The 21,338-nt window shown below is 52.3% G+C and overlaps 1 protein-coding gene and 1 long non-coding RNA gene across 20 annotated transcripts in view; one reads left to right on the plus strand and one right to left on the minus strand.

Moving 5' to 3' along the window:
• The window catches only part of LOC126943633 (uncharacterized), a 40,434-nt gene extending 30,693 nt beyond the window's left edge, over positions 1-9,741 (minus strand). Inside the window, exon 1 of the long non-coding RNA XR_007721778.1 lies at positions 9,673-9,741. This is a non-coding gene — a long non-coding RNA (uncharacterized LOC126943633). The remainder of the gene's footprint in view (positions 1-9,672) is intronic.
• Positions 1-21,338, plus strand: part of LOC126943623 (cytochrome b-c1 complex subunit Rieske, mitochondrial) — a 1,156,760-nt gene that overhangs the window by 572,954 nt on the left and 562,468 nt on the right. Inside the window, exon 1 of one of the 19 annotated variants that reach the window (XM_050772612.1) lies at positions 14,888-14,891. The exons of 15 other annotated variants lie outside the window; for them this stretch is intronic. The gene's annotated coding sequence lies outside the window, so the exon portion shown is untranslated. Of the gene's footprint in view, positions 1-14,887; positions 14,892-17,767; positions 17,772-18,624; positions 18,629-19,162; positions 19,167-21,338 lie in introns of those variants that run through there. 3 more of the 19 variants (XM_050772571.1, XM_050772597.1, XM_050772598.1) reach the window with 3 other exon arrangements.

Below are 21,338 nucleotides of genomic sequence, written 5' to 3' on the forward strand. Positions count from 1 at the left end.
TAGTCTCGATCTCCTGACCTCGTGATCCACCCGCCTCGGCCTCCCAAAGTGCTTGGATTACAGGCTTGAGCCACCGCGCCCGGCCTTTTTTTTTTTTTTGAGACCGAGTGTCGCTCTTTTTGCCCAGACTGGAGTGCAATGGCGCGATCTCAGCTCACCGCAACCTCGCCTCCTGGGTTCAAGCGATTCTCCTGCCTCAGCCTCTCGAGTAGCTGGGATTACAGGCATGCGCCACCATGCCTGGGTAATTTTTGTATTTTTATTACAGACGGGATTTCTCCATGTTGGTCAGGCTGGTCTTGAACTCCCGACCTCAGGTGATCCACCCACCTCGCCTCCCGAAGTGCTGGGATTACAGGTGTGAGCCACCGCACCCGGCTGATTTTTTTTTTTTTTTTTTTTTTTTTTTTGTAGAGATGGGGTTTCCCCATGTTGGCCAGGCTGATCTCCTGTGCTCAGACAATCTGCCCGCCTTGGCCTCCCAAAGTGATAGGATTACAGACATGAGCCACCACGTCCACAGGAGCCTGTCTCAAAAAGAGAGGCTCTCTCAAAAGGAGACATTTGATTTCTTTTTATTTCCATAGGTTTTTTGGGGAACAGGTGGGATTTGGTCACATGAATAAGTTCTTCAGTGGTGATTTGTGAGATTTTGGATGATCCCATCACCTAAGCAGTATACACTGAACCCAATTGGTAGTCTTTCATCACTCACCCCCCTCCCACACTTTCCCTCTGAGTCCCCAAAGTCCACTGTTTCATTCTTAGGCCTTTGCGTCCTCGTAACTTAGCTCCCACTTATGAGTGAGAACATAAAATGTTAGGTTTTCCATTCCTGAATTACTTCACTTAGAATAATAGTCTCCAATCTCATCCAGGTTGCTGCAAATGCCATTAACTCATTCCTTTTTGTGGCTGAGTAATATTCCATCTCATATATATATATATATAGCAATTGTGCATATATACATATATTGCACAATTGCAAAAATGTAGAACCAGCCCAAATGCCCATCAATCAGCAAGTGGATAAAGAAATTGTGGCTGAGTAATATTCCATCATATATATATTTGCAATTGTGAACTGTGCTGCCATAAACATGCATGTGCAAGTATCTTTTTCATATAATGACTTCTTTTCCTCTGGGTAGATACCCAGTAGAGGGACTGCTGGATCAAATAGCAGTTCTACTTTTAGTTCTTTTTTTTTTTTTTTTTTTTTTTTTTTTTTTTTGAGACGGACTCTCGCTTTGTGGTCCAGGCTGGAGTGCAGTGGCCGGATCTCAGCTCACTGCAAGCTCCGCCTCCCGGGTTTACGCCATTCTCCTGCCTCAGCCTCCCGAGTAGCTGGGACTACAGGCACCCGCCACCTCACCCGGCTAGTTTTTTGTATTTTTTAGTAGAGACGGGGTTTCACCGTGTTAGCCAGGATGGTCTCGATCTCCTGACCTCGTGATCCGCCCGTCTCGGCCTCCCAAAGTGCTGGGATTACAGGCTTGAGCCACCGCGCCCGGCCTACTTTTAGTTCTTTAAGGAATCTAAGAGGAGACATTTGAGCTAAGACCTGATGCATGAGAAAAATCCAGCAAGGAGAGCCATGGGGAAAGCATCCCAGGCACAGGGAACAGCATGAACACAGGCGCAGAGGTGGGAATAGGTTTCGTGGGACCACAGAACGCAGGAAGGCTGGAGCACAATGAGGGAGGGAGAGTGGGTGAGGTTAGAGGGAAGAACTGGGCAGGCAGGGGCACTGTGGGCTGTCATAGGAGTTTGGATCTTAGTCTAATGCTACTAGAAGCTCTTGGAGAGTTTTAAGTAGGAGAGTGACTCATCTGATTTACTTGTTGGAGACCACAGGAAGCAGAAATCAGAAACATAGAGACCAGCGGTTCAAACCAGGCAAGATGGTGGCTTGGCCAACATTGGGGCAAGGTGGGATGGACATAGGAGACAGACAGGTTTGCAAACAGAGAGAAGGCAGGCTGCCCATGGCCTAATGAGCATGCAGGCCCATGGTCTTGGGACCAGTAGAGGCTGACAAGGACTTGGGCAGGGACAGTTGGGCAAAGCATGACGTGAAAATACAGCTTCTTGCTCCTCAGGACTCCACCTCTGCAGATGAAGTGCTCTGTCTACATCACTCCTCACTGAAGACCTAGTTTTCTTTCCTGTCCCCTCACCTCTGTGGTCTTTTATTTTTGAGATAGAGTCTCCCTCTGTCGCCCAGGCTGTAGTGGAGTGGCACGTTCTCGGCTCACTGCAGCCTACGCCACCTGGGTTCAAGCAATTCTCCTGCCTCAGCCTCCCAAGTAGCTGGGATTACAGGTGCACGCCACCATGCCCAGCTAATTTTTGTATTTTTAGTAGAGACGGGGTTTCAACATGCTTGCCAGGCTGGTCTCAAACTCCTGACCTCGTGATATGCCTGCCTCAGCCTCCCAAAGTGCTGGGATTACAGGCGTGAGCCGCCGCGCCCGGCCCCCCTCCGCGGTCTTGAGTATGTCGGCACCATTCTGCCAGGTGGAAGTCCAGGGAGGGGAAGTCACCACCTAGGGCCACCAGTGACAAGAGGCACCCTGGGGGGAACACTTTTCCATAGACAGGAATAAAACTTGGGGTGCTGGCCATCCTTCCCCGTGCTCAGCTGGCCATCCTGCATTGTAAGTGGTACATGAAGGCTGGGCCCTGTCCTCACTGTCAAGGACATGCGTTCATGCATACCTAGAAGCTGTGGAACTTTCTGCTTTAGGAGCGAGAGCCTCTTTGCCTCCTCCTGGAATGGAGGCACACCCCATGCTACAGTTTGGGGTCTCCAGGAAGCAGAGTTCAGTGTGCAGGATAAGCGATAGCGTGCCCTGGAGGTCGACACCTGGATCAGCAGGGGGTGAGAAGCAGGAGGGCATTCTAGGGCTGGAGTGGCCACCACCGCTGTCCCGTGTTGGGCCAAAGTGGTATGGCTTTTAGACCTCCGTGTCCATCAGTCACAGTGTGGGGCCACCTTGCAGGGTGTGACTGTGATGAGGCAACTGTCTGCATTGGAGGCAGGCCCAGAAGGGCTACATCTGGAGGCTGTGGCAGTGGGCTTCCTGCAGGTGGACCCTTGGGGTGCACATCTGTGTCTACCACCCTTCACTAACTCAGACATAACCAATGTGTAAACCTGCAGTTTGGATCGTGCTAAAGTCACATCTTCCTGTTCCTTAAGGAAGAACAGTCAAAAGCTGCAGGCCCGGCCAAGTGGGTCTGAGACTCCATGGGAACCCCATTTACATGGCAACAGCTAAAGGGACAAAGACCACTGCTCCTCCACCATCACGCCAACCCCCTGAACCCAGAGACAGTCCTGTGTTCATCTAGCTCGATGTCTTTCATTTTCCTTAAAAATGTGCACTGCCTGTCTCTCCAGTGTGCTGAGGGCCGGGATGAGCAGGGAACCCCAGGCTGCCCTGCCCTCATGGAGTCCACAGGCTGGTGGGGCGGGGAGACGCCAGACAAATGACCACGCCAAAGGCCAGGTATTGAGTCCCATAACAGCAAACATTTCCCAAGCCCTTGCTGTGTGCTGAGCCTTAGACACACCATTCTCTCGTGCGAGATGTGATTCACACACCATCCTCCACAACAGAAACTGATGTCAAACCATCTCGCTTCAGCTCCAGACACAGCCGCAGCGAGGCCCCAGCAGTCCTCAAAGCCACCAGCCAGGATGCGGTTGGAAGAAGGAACAGAGGTCTTTAGAACCTGATGGACTGTGAGAGAGGAGGAGGGGGTTGAGGAGGTTCCTCTGAGCAGTAAGGCTTGAGTTGAGACATAAGAGATGAGAAGGCATTGATGGGGATGGGAGGGGTTTAAAGGGAGGAAGAGCATGAACAAGGCCCTGGGGTGGATAACCAAAACTCACCGGAGGAGTCAGGAGGTGGCCGAGGGGGCCACTGTGAGGACTTCCTTCGCGCTCTGTCTCTCTTAGAAACAGGGTCTCACTCTGTCACCCAGGCTGGAGTGCAGTGGCGAAATCATAGTGCATTGCAACCTCAACTTCCTGGGCTCAAGTGATTTTCCACCTTGGTCTCCTGTGTAGCTGGGACCGCAGGTGCACCCCACCATGCCCAGCTAAGTTTTAAATTTTTTGTAGAGATGGGGTCTGGCTATGTTGCCCAGGCTGGTCTCCAACTCCTGACCTCAAATGATCCTGTCATCTCAGCCTCCCAAAGTGCTGGGATTACAGGCGTGAGTCACTGTGCCCGGCCTCTTCGTTCATTCTCAGGGCCACAGGGAGGCGAGGCAATTCTATGTGCGTCTTGGAAGGACTCATTGAGCTGCCAATTGGAGAACAGAGTTTTGGGGGAACCCAGTGATGGAGGCCCCCACAGTCATCCAGGGAGAGGATGGTGCCAGGGCTGGGGTGTGGCAGGGCATGTGAAAAGTGGCTAGATTCGGTGCCATTTGGAATAAAATCAACTTGGCAAATCCGGGACATTCAAGGTCCTGAGACATAAGACAAAGGCAAAAATGACATCTCTTCTCTGACTTTCATGTATTACATATATCAAAACATCAAAAGAACAGTATAATGAGGCCAGGTGTGGTGGCTCGTGCCTGTAATTCCAGCACTTTTGGAGGCCGAGGCTGGTGGATTGCTTGAGTCCAGTAGTTCGAGACTGGTCTGGCCAATATGGAGAAACCTTGTCTCTACTAAAAATACAAAAATTAGCCAGGTTTGGTGGCACATGCCTGTAATCCCATCTACTAGGGAGGCTGAGGCAGGAGAATCACTTGAGCCCAGGAGGCAGAGGTTGCAGTGAGCCGAAATCACGCTACTGCACTCCAGCCTGGGCAACAGAGCGAGAGTCTGTTTCAAGAAAAACAAACAAACAAACAAAAAACGGTATAATGAGTACCTGTTAACATCTACCCAGAGTCACTGGTTGTTAATATTTTGCTATACTTGCTTTTTCTCATTCATTCTCTATACACACACACTTTTTGCTGTGCAATTATTGACATAATGATACTTCACGTCTAATTACCTCTATAGTTATCCCCTAAGAATAAGGATGTCCTCTTCAATAAACACAGTAGCATTTCTGCACCTAAGAATGTTAACAATTATCCCATAGTATCATTTAATATCTAATCCATGCCAAATTTCCCCAGTTGTCCTCGGAATTGTTTTTTGACCAGGATCCAATAGTGCTTGCATTGCTCTTGGTTGCTGTGTCTATTCTTTAGTTCATTTTCACATAGGACAGACCCCAACCCCTCTCCTTTCCTTCCTGTGAGGTCCATGAGGCTTTTTCTTTCTTTTTTTCTTGAGATGGAGTCTTGCTGTGTCACCCAGGCTGGAGTGTAATGGCGAGATCTCAGCTTACTGAAACCTCCTTCTCCCAGTTTCAAGAGATTATCACGCCTCAGCCTTCCGAGTAGCTGGGATTATAGGCACCCGCCACCACACCTGGCTAATTTTTGTATATTTAGCAGAGAAGGGGTTTCACTGTGTTTCCCAGGCTGGTCTCGAACTCCTGACCTCAAGTGATCCACCCACCTTAGCCTCCCAAAGTGCTAGGATTATAGGCATGAGCCACTGCACTCACCCTTCCATGAGGCTCTTTGACAAGTTCAGGCCAGTTGTCTTGTAGGACGTTGCCCATTCTGGATTCATCCAATGGTTTGCAGGCTTTTTTTTTTAAAGAGCTTTATTGAGATGTCATTCACATACCATACAGTGTACCCATTTCAAATGTTTTTACTATGGATATATTAGTGTGTGTGTGTGTGTGTGTATCAATTAGTATATATATGAACAGTTTTCAGTATATTTACAGATATGTGCAACCATCACTACAATCAATTTCAGAACATTTTCACCGCCTCAAGAGGAAACCCTTTAAGTATCATGTATGCCCACCTCCTCTGCCCTAGGCAACCACCACTCTACTTTCTGTCTCTTTAGATTTTCCTGTTCTGGACTTTGACATGAATGGAATCATGTCATATGTGGGCTTCTGTGACTGGCTTCTTTCACTTAGTGTATGTTTTCAGGGTTCATCTGTGTTGCAGCATGCCCCAGTACTGCATTCCTTTTCATGACTGAGTAATACTCCGTGGTTTGGATATACCACATTTTGTTCATCCATTTGTCCACTGATGGACCCTTGGATGTTTCCATGTTTTGGCTTTTATGAATGTTTATGAATGCTGCTGTCAATGTTTAGGTGCGAGCGATGGTGTGTCTTGGGTCTATACCTAGGAGTGGATTTGCTGGGTCACAGGGTGCTTTTTTTTTTTTGAGACAGAGTCTGGCTCTGTCACCTAGGCTGGAGTGCAGTGGCACAATCTCGGCTCGCTGCAAGCTCCACCTCCCGGGTTCACACCACTCTCCTGCCTCAGCCTCTCTAGTAGCTGGGACTACAGGCACCCGCCAACGCCCCAGCTAATTTTTTTTCGTATTTTTAGTAGAGACAGGGTCTCACTGTGTTAGCCAGGATGGTCTCGATCTCCTGACCTCATGATCTGCCCGCCTTGGCCTCCCAAAGTGCTGGAATTATGGGCGTGAGCCACCTTGCCAGCCTTCTTTTTTTTTTTGAGACGGAGTTTCGCTCTTGTTGCCCAGGCTGGAGTGCAATGGCGCTATGGCTCACCGCACCCTCCGCCTCCTGGGTGCAAGTGGTTCTCTTACCTCAGCCTCCCGAGTAGCTAGGATTACAGGCATGCGCCACCACGGCCGGCTAATTTTTGTATTTTTAGTAGAGACGGGGTTTCACCATGTTGGCCAGGCTGATCTTGAACTCTTGACCTCAGGTGATCCACCCACCTCGGCCTCCCAAAGTGCTGGGATTACAGGCGTGAGCCACAGCGCCTGACCTGTTACAGTTCTTTTCAGTTTTCCCTAATGGAGTCTTACCCTTGAGCCCAGCTGACCCTCCCATCTGCAGCTTCACCCCCACGGGTCTATGCCTCCCCTGGTCCCAGACCATGGAGGAGGATGCAAATGCCGCGGTAGGACGAGTTGGCCCGCCTTTCTTATCTTTGTATCTGCCCTTTGTCATGTGCAGCTGGTCAGGTTGTTGTCAGGTCCTTGCTTGCTTTTGTCTTTTTTAAAACAGGATCTCACTCTATCACCCAGGCTGGAGTGCAGTGGTGTGTTCACAGCTCACTGCAGCCTCAAACTCCTGAGCTTAAGTCATCCTCCTGCCTCAGTTTCCTGAATGACATGAATGGCACACACACCACCTTCCCTGACTAATCATTTTATTTTATTTTTTTGTAGAGAATGGGTCTTGCTATGTTGTCCAGGCTCATCTTGAACTCCTGGGCTGAAGCAGTCCTCCCACCTCAGCCTCCCAAAGTACTGGGATTACAGGTGTGAGCCGCTGTGCCAACTATCCCTGTACTTTTCTACCACCATTTTACTCAGTATCCAAAAAGATCCCCAGGAGGCACGAGGGCAGACTGTTAAGTTGGGGAAACTAAGGCCTCAGAGAGGTAAAAGTTGCTCAAAGGGCTAGTGCTGAACACAGGGCCGGGGCTGCTGCACTGGCCTAACTGGGTGCTGAGACTTCCTGGCTGGCCCTGCAAGGTGCCTCGTGTGGCACTGGGGAAGGTGGCAGGAAGGAGGTGTTTCCAAGAGCAAACGACCCACAGAAGCCTCCATTCCTAGAGTTATTTCCCACTGGGGCTTTGCTGCCCATCTGCTATTTACCAAGGAGGTGCCGATGCCATGGGGGACCTCACGTCCCTGGAAGTGGCCAAGCCAGGCTGAAGCAGCTGGTGGGCCCAGCCTGGAAGGCCAAGGGCTCCACTGGCCCGAGGAGGCTGGGGCTGTTGCAGACTCAGAGCTTGTTCAGACTGCAATCAAACCCTTCCTCTCCGCATAACGCCTGACGCAGAGCGAGGCTGCTTTCCTGGGCCGCTCCAGGGCTGCGGGGTGTGGGTGCTTGCTCCCCGTGACCAGGTGAGGCTAGAGAGGGCAGATGTTTACTCTGGCAGGACCCCGAGTCCCCAGCCCACCCCTGCACCCACCCTGTGCTCCTTGGGAGCCAGATGACTCCGGGGACTTCTAACCTCCTCCCATTTTTCCTGCAGTTCTCTTTCCTGGCGTGTGCATCTGTCCACATTCTTCTATCAACATTAGATTTAGGGTCGGCTCGAATGCCACCTCCTCCAGGGAGCTGTCCTCCCTCCCCCCCTTCTGGATGCCACGGTGTATATCCGCCCTCCCTCAGACACTGACTTAGTGTCCTGTTGCTCTGAGGTTCAGGTGATCTGGCTCATGACTTCTGATGCTAGCAAATACACAGGGTTCTCCTGGAAGATATGACCCCAGTCCTCTTTATTGATTTGGTCAGAATTATTCTGGGTTTAAAATTAAAGATCGCCGGGTGTGGTGGCTCACGCCTGTAATCCCAGCACTTTGGGAGGCCGAGGTGGGTGGATCACCTGAGGTCGGGAGTTCGAGACCAGCCTGACCAACATGGAGAAACCCCGTCTCTACTAAAAATACAAAATTAGCCGGGCATGGTGGCACATGCCTATAATCCCAGCTACTACGGAGGCTGAAGCAGGAGAATTGCTTGAACCTGGGAGGCAGAGGTTGCGGAGAGCCGAGATCGTGCCATTGCACTCCAGCCTGGGCAACAAGAGTGAAACTCCGTCTCAAAAAAAAAAAAAAAAAAATTAAAGACAAGAAGTGGTATCTTTCCTATTTCTCCCTTTGCAATCTTTATTATTATTATTGTTATTATTGTTTTTGGAGACAAGCCTGCACTATCATGGCTCACTGCAGCTTCTACCTTTTGGGCTGAAGCGATTCTCCCACCTCAGCCTCCTGAGCAGCTGGGACTATAGGCGCACACCACCACATTCAGCCAATTTTTATTTTTTGTAGCGAGGTCTCACCATGTTGCCCAAGCTGGTCTCATAGGAGGGTCCTGATGCCTTGATCTTATCCCATCTCCTTCCCTGTCTCAGCACTGTCCATTCTTGCTGCAGCAGCCAAGGGGTCTTCCTAAAACACATCCTACTTAAAAAAACAGGAAACAGGCCGGGCACGGTGGCTCACATCTGTAATCCCAGCACTTTGAGAGGCTGAAGCGGGTGGATCACGATGTCAGGAGTTTGAGACCAGCCTGGCCAACATGGTGAAATCCCATCTCTACTAAAAAATACAAAAATGTAGCCGGGCATGGTGGCGCATGCCGGTAATCCTAGTTACTCGGGAGGCTGAGGCAGGAGAATCGCTTGAACCCGGGAGGTGGAGGTTGCAGTGAGCTGAGATCGTGCCACTGCACTACAGCCTGGGTGACAGAGCGAGACTCTGTCTCAGGAAAAACAAACAAACAAACAAAAAAGAAAGCACATCCAGCCCTTGGTGATTTGGCCCTGAGCCTCCTCCTCCAGCCCCATCTCCTGTTGCTTCTTCTTCCTCCTGGGACTTTTTTTTTTTTTTTTTTTTTTTTTTTTGACAGAGTCTCGCTTAGTCGCCCAGGCTGGAGTGCAATGGCGCGATCTCGGCTCACTGCAAGCTCCGCCTCCCGGCTTCACGCCATTCTCCTGCCTCAGCCTCCCGAGTAGCTGGGACTATAGGCGCCCGCCGCCTCGCCCGGCTAATTTTTTTGCATTTTTAGTAGAGACGGGGTTTCACCGTGTTAGCCAGGATGGTCTCGATCTCCTGACCTCGTGATCCGCCCGCCTCGGCCTCCCAAAGTGCTGGGATTACAGGCGTGAGCCACCGCGCCCGGCCCCTCCTGGGACTTAAACTCCAGGGTCTCCAAACCACATCCTCTTCCTCCTCACCCAGTTCAGGCATCACCTCCTCCAGGAAGGCCTCCAACATTTTCCCAAGCGGCCAAGACTACCCTCTGCTGGGTGTGCACAGCTGTTCACTACCTTAGCAGGGCTGACTCTGGGGAGCCTACTCTCTGGCCCTGTTTGCCCTACAGGTGCCTATGCTTTTCCCTGCCCACCTCCCCATTGCCGAGCCTGGCCTGTGGGTAGTGTCCATGGACAGATCTGAGGACCCAAGGGAGTGGGAAGCCCTGAGTGGGCCCCACCTACCCCGGGGAAGGCAGAATTGCAAGCTTCACACCTAGATCCCTTCAGGCCTCAACTTAGATGCCACCTCCTCCAGGCAGCTTTCCCTGACTCCCTCTGAGATGTTGCCCTCCAATGATCTCATCATATCCCTGGTTTCATTTTCTTCCTAGCATGGAGGCCAGCTGTTATCTTCCCTGCTTGTTTAATTGTCCCTCTCCCAGCCACCCGCACCCACGGCACTGTCAGCTCCAAGGGGCAGATTGCAGCTCCTTCTGTATCCCAGCCCTTGGCATAGCACCCATGCCAGAGAGGCCCAGTAAATAATGAGTAAATACCTGAGCTTCAGGACCCTCCCCAGGGGTGGGTATTTGAGCCACCTTTGAGAAGAATTTTCATGGCTCGCAGGTGTAGGAGACGGTACCAGGCTGGGGGAAATTCCAACAGGGTTGGTGATCCCCTTGACATTGGGGCCCCTGTCTCTACCCCAGATTCTGGGTCTTTGGGTGATAGAGGCTGTCTCCGAGAGACAAAAAAAGGCTCACTCCTGGTTGGGCATCCCAAGACTTAGTTCTCCAAAGCAGAGGGGCTGCATGTAGTTCTGGGAAGGGCGGAGTGTCCCCGGGCCCTGCCTTCCCTCCTGCAGCCACTGTCCTCTTCAGCTGCCCTTCCAGGCTGCTGGTGGGTACCCCCAGCTCCACCATTCTGTCTCAACAGCCTCTGGCCTTACCTTTGCTTTCTCCTCCCCTTTTCCCTGCTCCGTTCTCTTTATTTATCCTTTCCTCCTTCTCTTATGGTCTTCCACATCCACTTACAGTGTGTGACACACAGTAGGTGCACAGCAACTATCTGTTGGCTCATTCAGCTTATAACATACTCCGCTTATTAATAAAGAGAAGGAGATGTCCCCCACTCCAACTCTTTCCCATCATCTCCCTGCATCCTCAAGATTCCTGGTGCATAGTGACTTAACACCTGAGTAACAGTTTATTCCCTCTATTTTATTTGGTTCATCTGTCCATCCATCTAACCACTTGCCCACCCACCCACCTATCCACCCATCCACCCACCCTTCCATCCACCCATCCATTCATTCATCTATCCATCCATCCATCCATCCATCCATCCATGCATGCATCCATCCATCCATCCATCCATCCATCTATCCATCCACCCATCCATTAATTCTACCCATCCATCCATCCATCCACCCACCCTTCCATCCATCCATCCATTCACTCATCTACCCATCCACCAACCATCCACCCATCTATCCATCCACCCACCCACCCAGCCATTCACTCAACAACCCACTCACCCCACCCATCCACTCATTTATCCACCCATCTGTCCATTTACCCACCCACCCATTCATCCATCCATTCATCCTCCCACCCAGTGATCCACTCATCCATCCACCCATCCATTCATCTATGCACCCACCCACCCATTCATCCATCCATCCACCCATCCACCCATCCACCTATCCACCCACCTACCCATCTATCCATCTTTCTGTCTGTCCACACACCCATCAATCTACCACTCATTCATCCATCTATCCATCCTCCCACCCACCCATTTATCCATTCATCCAGCCACCCATCCATCCACCTACTGGGAATAGACTGGCTCTGAGTGATTGTGACATAGAAAGCGGGGTTAGGGGATGGGGAATAAGACAAACGCAGATCTAGATGTACTATGAAGTGGGGCCTACAAACCCAAGTGCTGGCAGGAAGTGAAGTTGGCTGGGTAACCCACCAGGCAAACATGGCAAAATATCTCCTTAGGCTGCTCATGGCCTGCTGGTTGCCAGTCTGTGAGTCTGACCTGGAGCTACTAGCAGAACATTATTGTGCTGGGAAGCTTGGCTGAGGGTCCCGTGTAGCTAGTGGCAGGAGTGGGGGTTCTAGGCAGAGCCCCCAAGAAAAGGGGGCATTTGAACTGGGCCTGAAGATCTCCTGTCTTTACGTCTTCTGGCCAATATGTGATTTCTGCACACTCAGGGGCAGCCTATTTACTGTCCCCTCTTCTCCCCACACCTTCAGCCCAAGGGTGAAGGACAGTCACTGCCCGATGTTCCTCTCTCCTCTCTCCAGGAGTCCAGTGGGGCCATGGAAGACACACACACACACACACACACACACACACACACACACACACAGAAACACACACACACACAGAGACACATAGATACACACACAGACACACGTGCACACATACAGACACACACACATACAGACACACAGATGCATATACAGACACACACACACGTGCGCACACACACGTGTACCCGCACACACGAATGTGAACTTCTGGGGCAGGGACCTTGTCCACCATGTTTGTGGCTGCAGCCAGAGCCTGTGCAGGTGCTCAGTGAGCCCTTGCTGAGTGAATGAATGACAGGTGGATGGCCCCTGTCGAATGAATGGAGGAGTGTACGAACAGAAATAATCAGGAGGATTTCGTGAAGGTCCGGGTTGAGTGGACTGTCCCATATCACTGTGATCAGGGATGTGAGGGCAGACACCAGCCTCCTAGCATTTCCTTTCTTTTAAAAGGATTATTAATTTTTAATTACAGAAGCATGCATGAATACATCCTCATTATAAGAATTCCAACATGACAGATAAGGCCCAAGCTCTCCTTTATCGCCAGCTCCAGACCTGCCCTGCCTCTTGCCCCCATAGGAGGATGCATGGATGGGGTGCAGTGCTCCCAGCCATGGCGTCCTCCACATATCTTACATATTTGTATGTGGATGGACGTGTGTGTGTACGCACACATGTGGATGTGCCTAATCATGACATATGGTGTGGTTTCATAAGATTTTAAAAGATGAGTGGGAGTTAGGCATGGTGGCTCGTGCCTATAATCCCAGCACTTTGGGAGGCCAAGGCAGGAGGATCACTTGAGTCCAGGAGTTCAAGAACAGTTTGGGCAACATATTGAGACCCTGTCTCTTCAAATAATTTGTTTTGTTATTATTATTATTTTCTTTTTTTCTCTTATTTTTTTCTTCAAAGAATTTGAAAATTAACCAGGTGTGGTGGCACATAACTGTAGTCCCAGTTACTTAAGAGGCTGAGGTGGGAGGATTGCTGGAGTCCAGGAGATGGAGGCTACAGTGAACTATGATCGCCCCACTGCACTTCAGCCTGGGCCACAGAGTGAGACTCTGTCTCAAAACAAAAAGTGGGGTCACATTGTGTGTGCGCGCGCACACACCTACCTTTATTTAACACTTACTTTCTTTTTCAGGAGTAACATTTCCTGGAGCTTCCTCCATATGAGAATATCCCCATTCTTTTCGTTACTGTTATTGTGGCCTGGGGTTTCACAGCTTCTTTCTATTTATTTATTTTTTTTTGAGACTGAGTCTCACTCTGTCACCCAGACTGGAGTGCATTGGTGCAATCTTGGCTCACCGCAAACTCGGCCTCCTGGGTTCAAGCGATTCTCCTGCCTCTGCCTCCCGAGTAGCTGGGACTATAGGCACGCGCCACCATGCCAAGCAAAGTTTTATATTTTTAGAAGAGACGAGGTTTCACCATGTTGGCCAGGCCCGTCTCGAACTCCTGACCTCAGATGATCTGCCCACCTCAGCCTCTCCAAGTGCTGGGATTACAGACGTGAGCCACCACGCCCGGCCTCCACAGCTTCTTGAGTCACCACCCTACTGCTCTCCACCTTGAATGTTCCTAGATACTCGTTCCCACAGAGACAGCCTCAGTGGACGTCACGTGCCCAGCTCCTCGTGTCCCCGTGTCATTGCTGGGTTATAGACTGCCCTGACTACCACATTCCTGATGGCGTGGACCACAACAGGTCCTGCAGTGGAAAGAAAGACTCATGGCTCCGTGATCTCTGAACCTCAGCGTCTGTGAGGCCCCGAGAACACGCCCTCGGGAGCCACAGGCTGCAGAGACTGGGTGTCAGTGTGCCGGGCCCGCTGCCCAGAGGCAGAGCCTCCACCAGGACCCTGGCTCCGACCGGAGGCACTGCCTCCACCTACTGCATGTCAGAGCTGGGCAAGGCCCAGGCGCACGTTGACAGCCTTGGTCCTGCCTCACGGGGCTCTCAGTCTGTGGGGGCCACACAGAGCAAGCTGTCCACCACCTGTTTGTGTCAGTGCTGGGCTGGAGGCCCAAGCTGGGAACTGAGTGGGGCGGCTGCCAATTGGGGCCTGGAGTGACTTCCGTAGGAGCAAAACCCAGGCATTTGAGGGGGTGGGCGTGAGACCTGTCCTTGCACACCCAGCCTCCCCGCATCCTGGTGCTCGGGTGCCACAAGCCAGGCCCCAAAGGCCCCAGGGGCCACCCAGCCCAAGCCCTTGTCCCTCCCGGTCCCGTGCTCTGTCCCCGCCCTCCAGCGCTGGAAAGCATCTCCAATTCCGGCAGGCACCACAGTATGCAGCTCCTCGGGCAAGATCGGCACAGGTGCCAACTGTGATTCCACTCTCCCCGCTTCCATCTCTATAGCTCGGCACCTGCAGAAGCCCCCACTAGAGCCATGCCAACGAGGGGGCTGCGGCTGCGTGCGTGCTGCCTGCGTGCGGGCCCACGTGCCCGCCTGCCAGTGCGTGCACGGAGCCACGAGGGAAATTTCCAGCACAAAGACCGTATGCCTGAGAGAGAGGGGGAATTGCTCAGCAAACTTCAGAAGCGATCAAAATGTCCTTTCCATAAAGTCCCAGCTTAAAAAATGTTAGCAGGTGCATGTACAATAGCGAGTCAGTTGGGATGGATTACTATGGAATACCATTTCCGCTCATTACAGATTATGAATTCAAGGCATAGTTTTCTGTAAATTGTCATTCTTGTCTGGTAAGGAGAGCTAATTTTTCCCTCATATGGGGGGAAAAAAAACACCCCACCATTCTGCTGGGCCACCGCTCCTTGGAACAGCACCTGCTGGAGCCTGGCATCACTTGGGACTGCCAGGACGGGCTGGGGCTGGTCCTCCCAGGATGATCTCTGGCGTGAGCAGAGAGGACTTTGGGGAAGTAAGAAAGGCCCCCGATCATGGGTGCTGGGCATTTTCTGGAAGAAGGATGAAGAGGGTGAGTTTTGTGTGGTGGAGATGAGGTGTGAGTGACCAGGAGGGGAGGAAATTCATTGGCAAGACATAAAGGTCATGCCCATTATTATTCATTCGTTCATTCCTTCACTCCTTCATTCATTCATTCCACAAGTGTTTGTTGAGTGGACAGTGTATAGGATCCTCTTCCACAGACTGGGGTCATAGCAGTGCTAAGGTCTTCTTTCTCTCTCTCTCTTGCTCTCTTTCTTTGGTCTCGCTCTTTCACCCAGGCTGGAGTGCACTGGCACCATCATAGCTCACTGCAGCCTCAAACTCCTGGGCTCAAGCGATCCTCCTGCTTCAGCCTTTTGAGTAGCTGGGACTATAGGTGCACCTCACCACACCCGGCTATTTTTTTTTTTTTTTTTTTTTTAGACGGAGTTTCTCTCTGTCGCCCAGGCTGGAGTACAGTAGCACGATCTTGGCTCACTGCAACCTCTGCCTCCTGGGTTCAAGCGATTCTCCTGCCTTAGCCTCCTGAGTAGCTGGGATTACAGGCACCTACCACCACACCCGGATAATTTTTGTATTTTTACTAGAGATGGGGTTTCACCATGTTGGCTAGGCTGGTCTCAAACACCTGACCTCAGGCGATCCGCCCACCTCGGCCTCCCAAAGTGCTGGGATTACGGGCATGACCCACTGTGCCCGGCCCAGGTCCTCCCTTCCAGTGGGGAAAAGCAAGTAATAAAGGGAGAGGTCGTTGTTGCTGCAAAGGGTGAGGAAGGGCTGGTCTGGGGGAGGTAACTTTGGGGCAGAGCCTGGGGGAGGAAGAGGAGCCAGCAGGCCTCATGCACTGCAAGTTTTGGGCAGAGCAAGCCAGGCTTGTCCTACAATGCGAGAAAAGACCAGAGAGGCTGGAGCTGAGGGGCAGAGGGGAGAGTGGAGAGGCCAGGCTGGGGCCGAGACACACACACACCCAAAGTACACGAGAAGCCGCTGGATGGTTCTGAACAAAGAGAGAAGGGGTTGGCTTCTGTTGGCAGCTCTCTCAGGCTGCGGGGTGGAGAACAACAGGAGGAGGTGCTGCGGTGGGAGAGGACCCCCAGGCTGGGAGAGCAAGTGTGGTGCTGCCGCGGCTCCCACTGCAGAGTTCTGAGATTCGTGGTGGTTCATACCTCCACCAACACCCTCCACCCTGCCCCTCCAGGACCAGCCACCTCTGGTCCTTGACGTCTGCTCCCCGGGGTAGCCTCAGGGGAGTATGGTGACTGCGTGCCAGCTGCCATTTCTTCTCCTGATTGGACTAAGGAAGGGCACCCCCTCCAGAGGTGTTGGAATTTCTCTCTCTAGTATGATAGCAGCAGACTTTTTTCTTTTTCTTTTTCTTTCTTTCTTTTTTTTTTTTTTTTTTTTTTTTTTTTTTTGAGACGGAGTCTTGCTTTGTCACCCAGGCTAGAGTGCAGTGGCCGGATCTCAGCTCACTGCAAGCTCCGCCTCCCAGGTTCACGCCATTCTCCTGGCTCAGCCTCCCGCGTAGCTGGGACTACAGGTGCCCGCCACCTCGCCCGGCTAGTTTTTTGTATGTTTTAGTAGAGACAGCGTTTCACCATGTTAGCCAGGATGGTCTCGATCTCCTGACCTCGTGATCCGCCCGTCTCGGCCTCCCAAAGTGCTGGGATTACAGGCTTGAGCCACCGCGCCCGGCCTTCTTTCTTTCTTTTTTTCTTTTGAGACAGAATCTCGTTCTGTCGCCCAGGCTGGAGTATAGTGGTGCAATCTCGGCTCACTGCAATCTCCGCCTCTTGGATTCAAGCGATTCTCTTGCCTCAGTCTCCTAAGTAGCTGGGATTACAGGCACCCACCACCACGCCCGGCTAATTTTTGTATTTTTATTAGAGATGGGGTGTCGCCATGTTGGTCAGGTTGGTCTCGAACTCCTAACCTCAGGTGATCCACCCACCTCGGCCTCCCAAAGTGCTGGGATTACAGGCGTGAGCCACCACTCCTGGCTTTTTTTTTTTTTTTTTTTTTTTTTTTTTTTGAGATGGAGTCTCACTGTGTTGCCCAGGCTCAGCTCACTGCAACCTCCACCTCCTAAATTCAAGTAATTCTCCTGCCTCAGCTTCCTGAGTAGGTGGAATTACAAGTGTGAGCCACCGCACCTGGCTAATTTTCTGTATGTTTAGTAAAGAAAGGATTTCATCATGTTGGCCAGGCTGGTCTGGAACTCCTGACCTCATGTGATCCATCTGCCTCGGCCTCCCAAAGTGCTGGGATTACAGGCATGAGCCACGGCGCCTGGCCACAGCAGACTCTTTAAGACAGGGGAAGCTGGAACTTACTCTCGTATGAGACCCATATTCCTCAAGACCCATTCAGAGACAAGCAAAAGAAACTTGAATCAACCAGCTCAAGTGCAATCGAAATAACATTAGGAAGTGATTGGTTCTTGCTATCAGCAAGTCCAGGGACTTCAGGCCTGGCTGGATCCAGGGGCTTAAATAATATTGACAGGTCCTTTCTTGGTCTCTGTTCTCCTCTGCTCTGGCTTCATTCTCTGGCAGGTGGTCCCTGAGTGGTGCTAGAGATGCCATCAGCCACTGCAGAGTTAACCTCCTGCCAGCTAAGGAGAGTCCTTTGCTCAAATGGGATCCTCTGTGGAAGTCGAGGAGGTAAAGCAAGCCCAGGGGAGCTGCTTTGGCTGGGACTGGGGGAAGCCCCTCTGCTCACTGGCCTCTATTCCTTGGACTCACCAGTTGGCCCCTGAAAAATGCAGTGGAAACCTGGAGCTCACTCATGTAGTCTCTGTGTCCCCCACTGCAGCATTCCAGCTGCCTGTTCTAGCACCCACAGTGACCCTGCAGAGCTTTCTCAGCTGCAATGAGGGCCTGGGCCGGGGCAGACCCACTGCACTTGCAGCATCCAGGGAGGCCCTGCCTGGAGTGGTCCGAGAAGCAAGACACACTCCCGCCTCACCGGGGACCAGGATTCCTCCAAGGCCCACACACCCTCATGGCAGAGGGGTTCACTTCATGCACCTGCCCATAAAAGCACACACCCAGAACTTCCATCCCACTTCCACCCTGAGATCCAAGAAACCACAGTGCTCTCTCCAGCAAGACCAGCTCACTCCTCAAGCATGGAGGCTCTGGGGACAGACGGTCGGAGTTGCTAGCTGTGTGATGCTGGACACATTTCTTAACCTCTCTGTGCCTCAATATCCTTGGCTGTGCAGTGGGAGACATAACATCAGGGCTCTTGTGGGGACTAACTGAGGAATGTGGAGGGCATCTAGCGTGTAGCAGATGCTCCTGACATGTTAGCCATGATCATCCCGGGCACAGCTGATCCTGAGGTCATGCCCGTCTGGGTTTTGGTTGCGGGTGACAGGAACTAACTCCAGCCATCTCAAACAAAAAGGGCTTCCCATTGGAAAGAGCCCACAGGAATCTTCTCAGGAATTCCCAGGCCCTGTGGTCAGCCCTCGTCTCAACAAGGGGCTGACACTAAACTCTGTTCTGGCTTTCCCTATGCAAGCGCTGGACTGGCGCGGGGCCCTTCAGGCAAGGGGTGGTTGAGCTGCAGAATGAAGACCTCTGAGATCTGCCCTCGACCTGACTGAGCCAATTGCGGGGTCGGGGGTTGGTGCTGCCCCTGATGCTTCTGAGACAGGGACACCTTGCAGCCAGGGGGTCCTCAGCCTCTCTGTTCTCTGTTCTACTTCCAGGAGGGAGTGGCTGGAGCCGTGCTCTGGGTCACATGGACATGAGTGATGCCTTCACTGTAGGTGCCCAAGGTGCTGAATCCAGGGCCTTCCAGTGCCAGCTTCAAGCGATGGCCCTGCCACATGCCTCTGTGTGAGCTCACGCAGGTCACTTTCCTCTCTGAGCCTCAAGAGTTATGATAAACCAGAGAAACCCAACCTCCCAGGACAGGTTCCCTTCCTCCCGGCATCTCTGGCTTAAGACCTGCAGCCCTGGAAGTAGGCATCGGATTGGCTGGGCCCTGCTCTCACCCCCGCCATGCGGTAGACCAGGCAGTGGCAGAGTCAGGTTGGAGCCCATCCTGGTCTTTGTTGTGTGAAAGGGCAGTGAGAGGGAGGCAAGGGGGATCGCCCTCCTGAGAAGACTACCCATCAGGAAATTTCCTGAAAAGGATGCTTCTCGGGATGGAGGCAGGGGCTGGAGACCCAACATCACACATGTGCAGTCTTGACTGTCTGATTTTAAAGTCCTTTTTAAAAATTTTCTCTTGAGACAGAGTCTCACTCTTGCCCAGGCTGGAGAGCAGTGGTGCATTTCATGGCTCACTGCAGCCTCCACCTCTGAGGTTCAAGCGATTCTCCTGCCTCAGCCTCTCGAGTAGCTGGGATTACAGGTGCGCACCACCACACCTGGCTAATTTTTGTATTTTTAGTAGAGACGGGGTTTCACCATGTTGACCAGGCTGGTCTCGAACTCCTAACCTCAGGTGATTCGCCTGCCTCAGCCTCCCACAGTGCTGGGATTACAGGCATGAGCCACCGCACCCAGCCTATTTATTTGTTTAGAGACAAGGTCTCACTCTATGGCCCAGGCCAGAGTGCAGTGGCACGATCATAGCTCACTGCAGCCTCAAACTCCTGGGCTCAAGCGATCCTCCACCTCAGCCTCACAACATATTGGGATTACAGGCGTGAGCCACCATGGCTGGCCACACCTGGTGTTCTGGCCACGTCCCTAACCCCACCACTGAGCTCCAGGTTCCTTGGCCCTGAACAGAGGCCCACTGAATAAGAAGAGAGGGACAAGGCCAGCAGCAGGCCTGCCACCAAGGAGCCGGTCAGCACCCACTTTTCTCCTGGAACGTTAGACCCGGGGAAGATGGTGCTGAGGCTGAGACTGGTTTCTTCCCCAAACTGCCTTCTCCTTTCCATCTGCAAAATGGGAATAAGACACCTGTCGTCAGCCATTGCGATGCCACTGGGATCTCACAGCATGGCTCTGAGAGCTGTTGAAAAGGGCACCAACCACAGCAAACGTGTTATTACTATTATTATTGACCATAAAATACTTGACAAATGATGGCAGAGTCTGCCAGAGAGGAGTCTGCCTGCCTGGGGAGAGATTTGAGGGCTGCTTTAAGAGTCTTTTGGAAGCGCAAACCCCAGCAGAGGGAGCTGGCTCCATGGAAGCCTTCAGGAGCAGATAGGCCCGGGGCTGGGAAGTCTTTGATTACCTTACATCTGTTTTTATGGAAACTTCTGGGAGCAGCCGAGGGGAAACGGAACTGTAAACAGCACAGCCGGCGTGGCCTCCCCACCAGATTGTTAATGGGGAATCGCCCGCGCGTGGCTCCCCTCGCTGGCGAGGGTTTGGCCCCTGGTCTGCGGCAGCAGTGATTAAACGATATGAGCACGCAGAGAGCAAACCCAGCCACAGAAGACGAATCAGGGTTTTATGTCCCTCAGTTCTGCGCAGTAAAAGAAAATACCCCTGTTAAGTGCGAATTAATTGGCTCCTGTAATTGGCGCGTGGCGCTGCCTCTGGCCTCTTTGTGGGCTAGGGGTGGGGGGATCGGAGGCCTGTCCGCTGGGCTGCAGAGTCCTCATGGGCTGCAGGGCTGGGGAGCAGGGCCCCTGCTGCTGATGAATTGCTTCCTGTTGCTCTGGGAGGTGCCTGCTTGGAGGAGTGCTCGCGCCTGAGCACGCAGCAGGCTTGCAGAGCTGGCTGCTGGCTCTCAACCTCTCACCTGTCAGCTGGGGGCTGTCACCCTTGTTCCATTTGTGTCTTGTTGCTGCTGGAGGCTGGATCCCAGTGAAGCACTGTGTACACACACACATACACACACACAATTCAGCCCAGAGAGGAGGCGCCACGTCTTCCCAGTACAGTGTTGATATCCTGGTCAGGCCACTACACAGTTGTGCACGTTGTGCACTGCATAAGAGCGTCTGGCTATAACCCATTCCGTGCTCCATTTATCATGCTGTGTACCTTTTAGGGACTGTACCAGGCCAGAAGGGCACCTTTTCCTGAGGGCACCTTGCCAGCTGGCAGGGACATGGTTCTGGTGTTCGGAACCCCAGAGCACACTCCCCACACAGCAGCCACACTCTGTTACAGCCCCTACCCCAAAGCCCCACTGCACCATTCCTTCTCTCTGTGTTGCTCCTCTCTCTCTGTGCATGCAGGTGGTGCCCATTCTTCAAAGTCCATGCAAATGTCACCTCCCCAAGCCCTTCCCCTTGAGGCTGCAGTGAACTCCTAAGCTCGGCCTGGGACCCCCACCGTCCTTCTGGA

The sequence above is a fragment of the Macaca thibetana genome, chromosome 19, assembly GCF_024542745.1.
Source record: "Macaca thibetana thibetana isolate TM-01 chromosome 19, ASM2454274v1, whole genome shotgun sequence".
NCBI lineage: Eukaryota > Metazoa > Chordata > Mammalia > Primates > Cercopithecidae > Macaca > Macaca thibetana.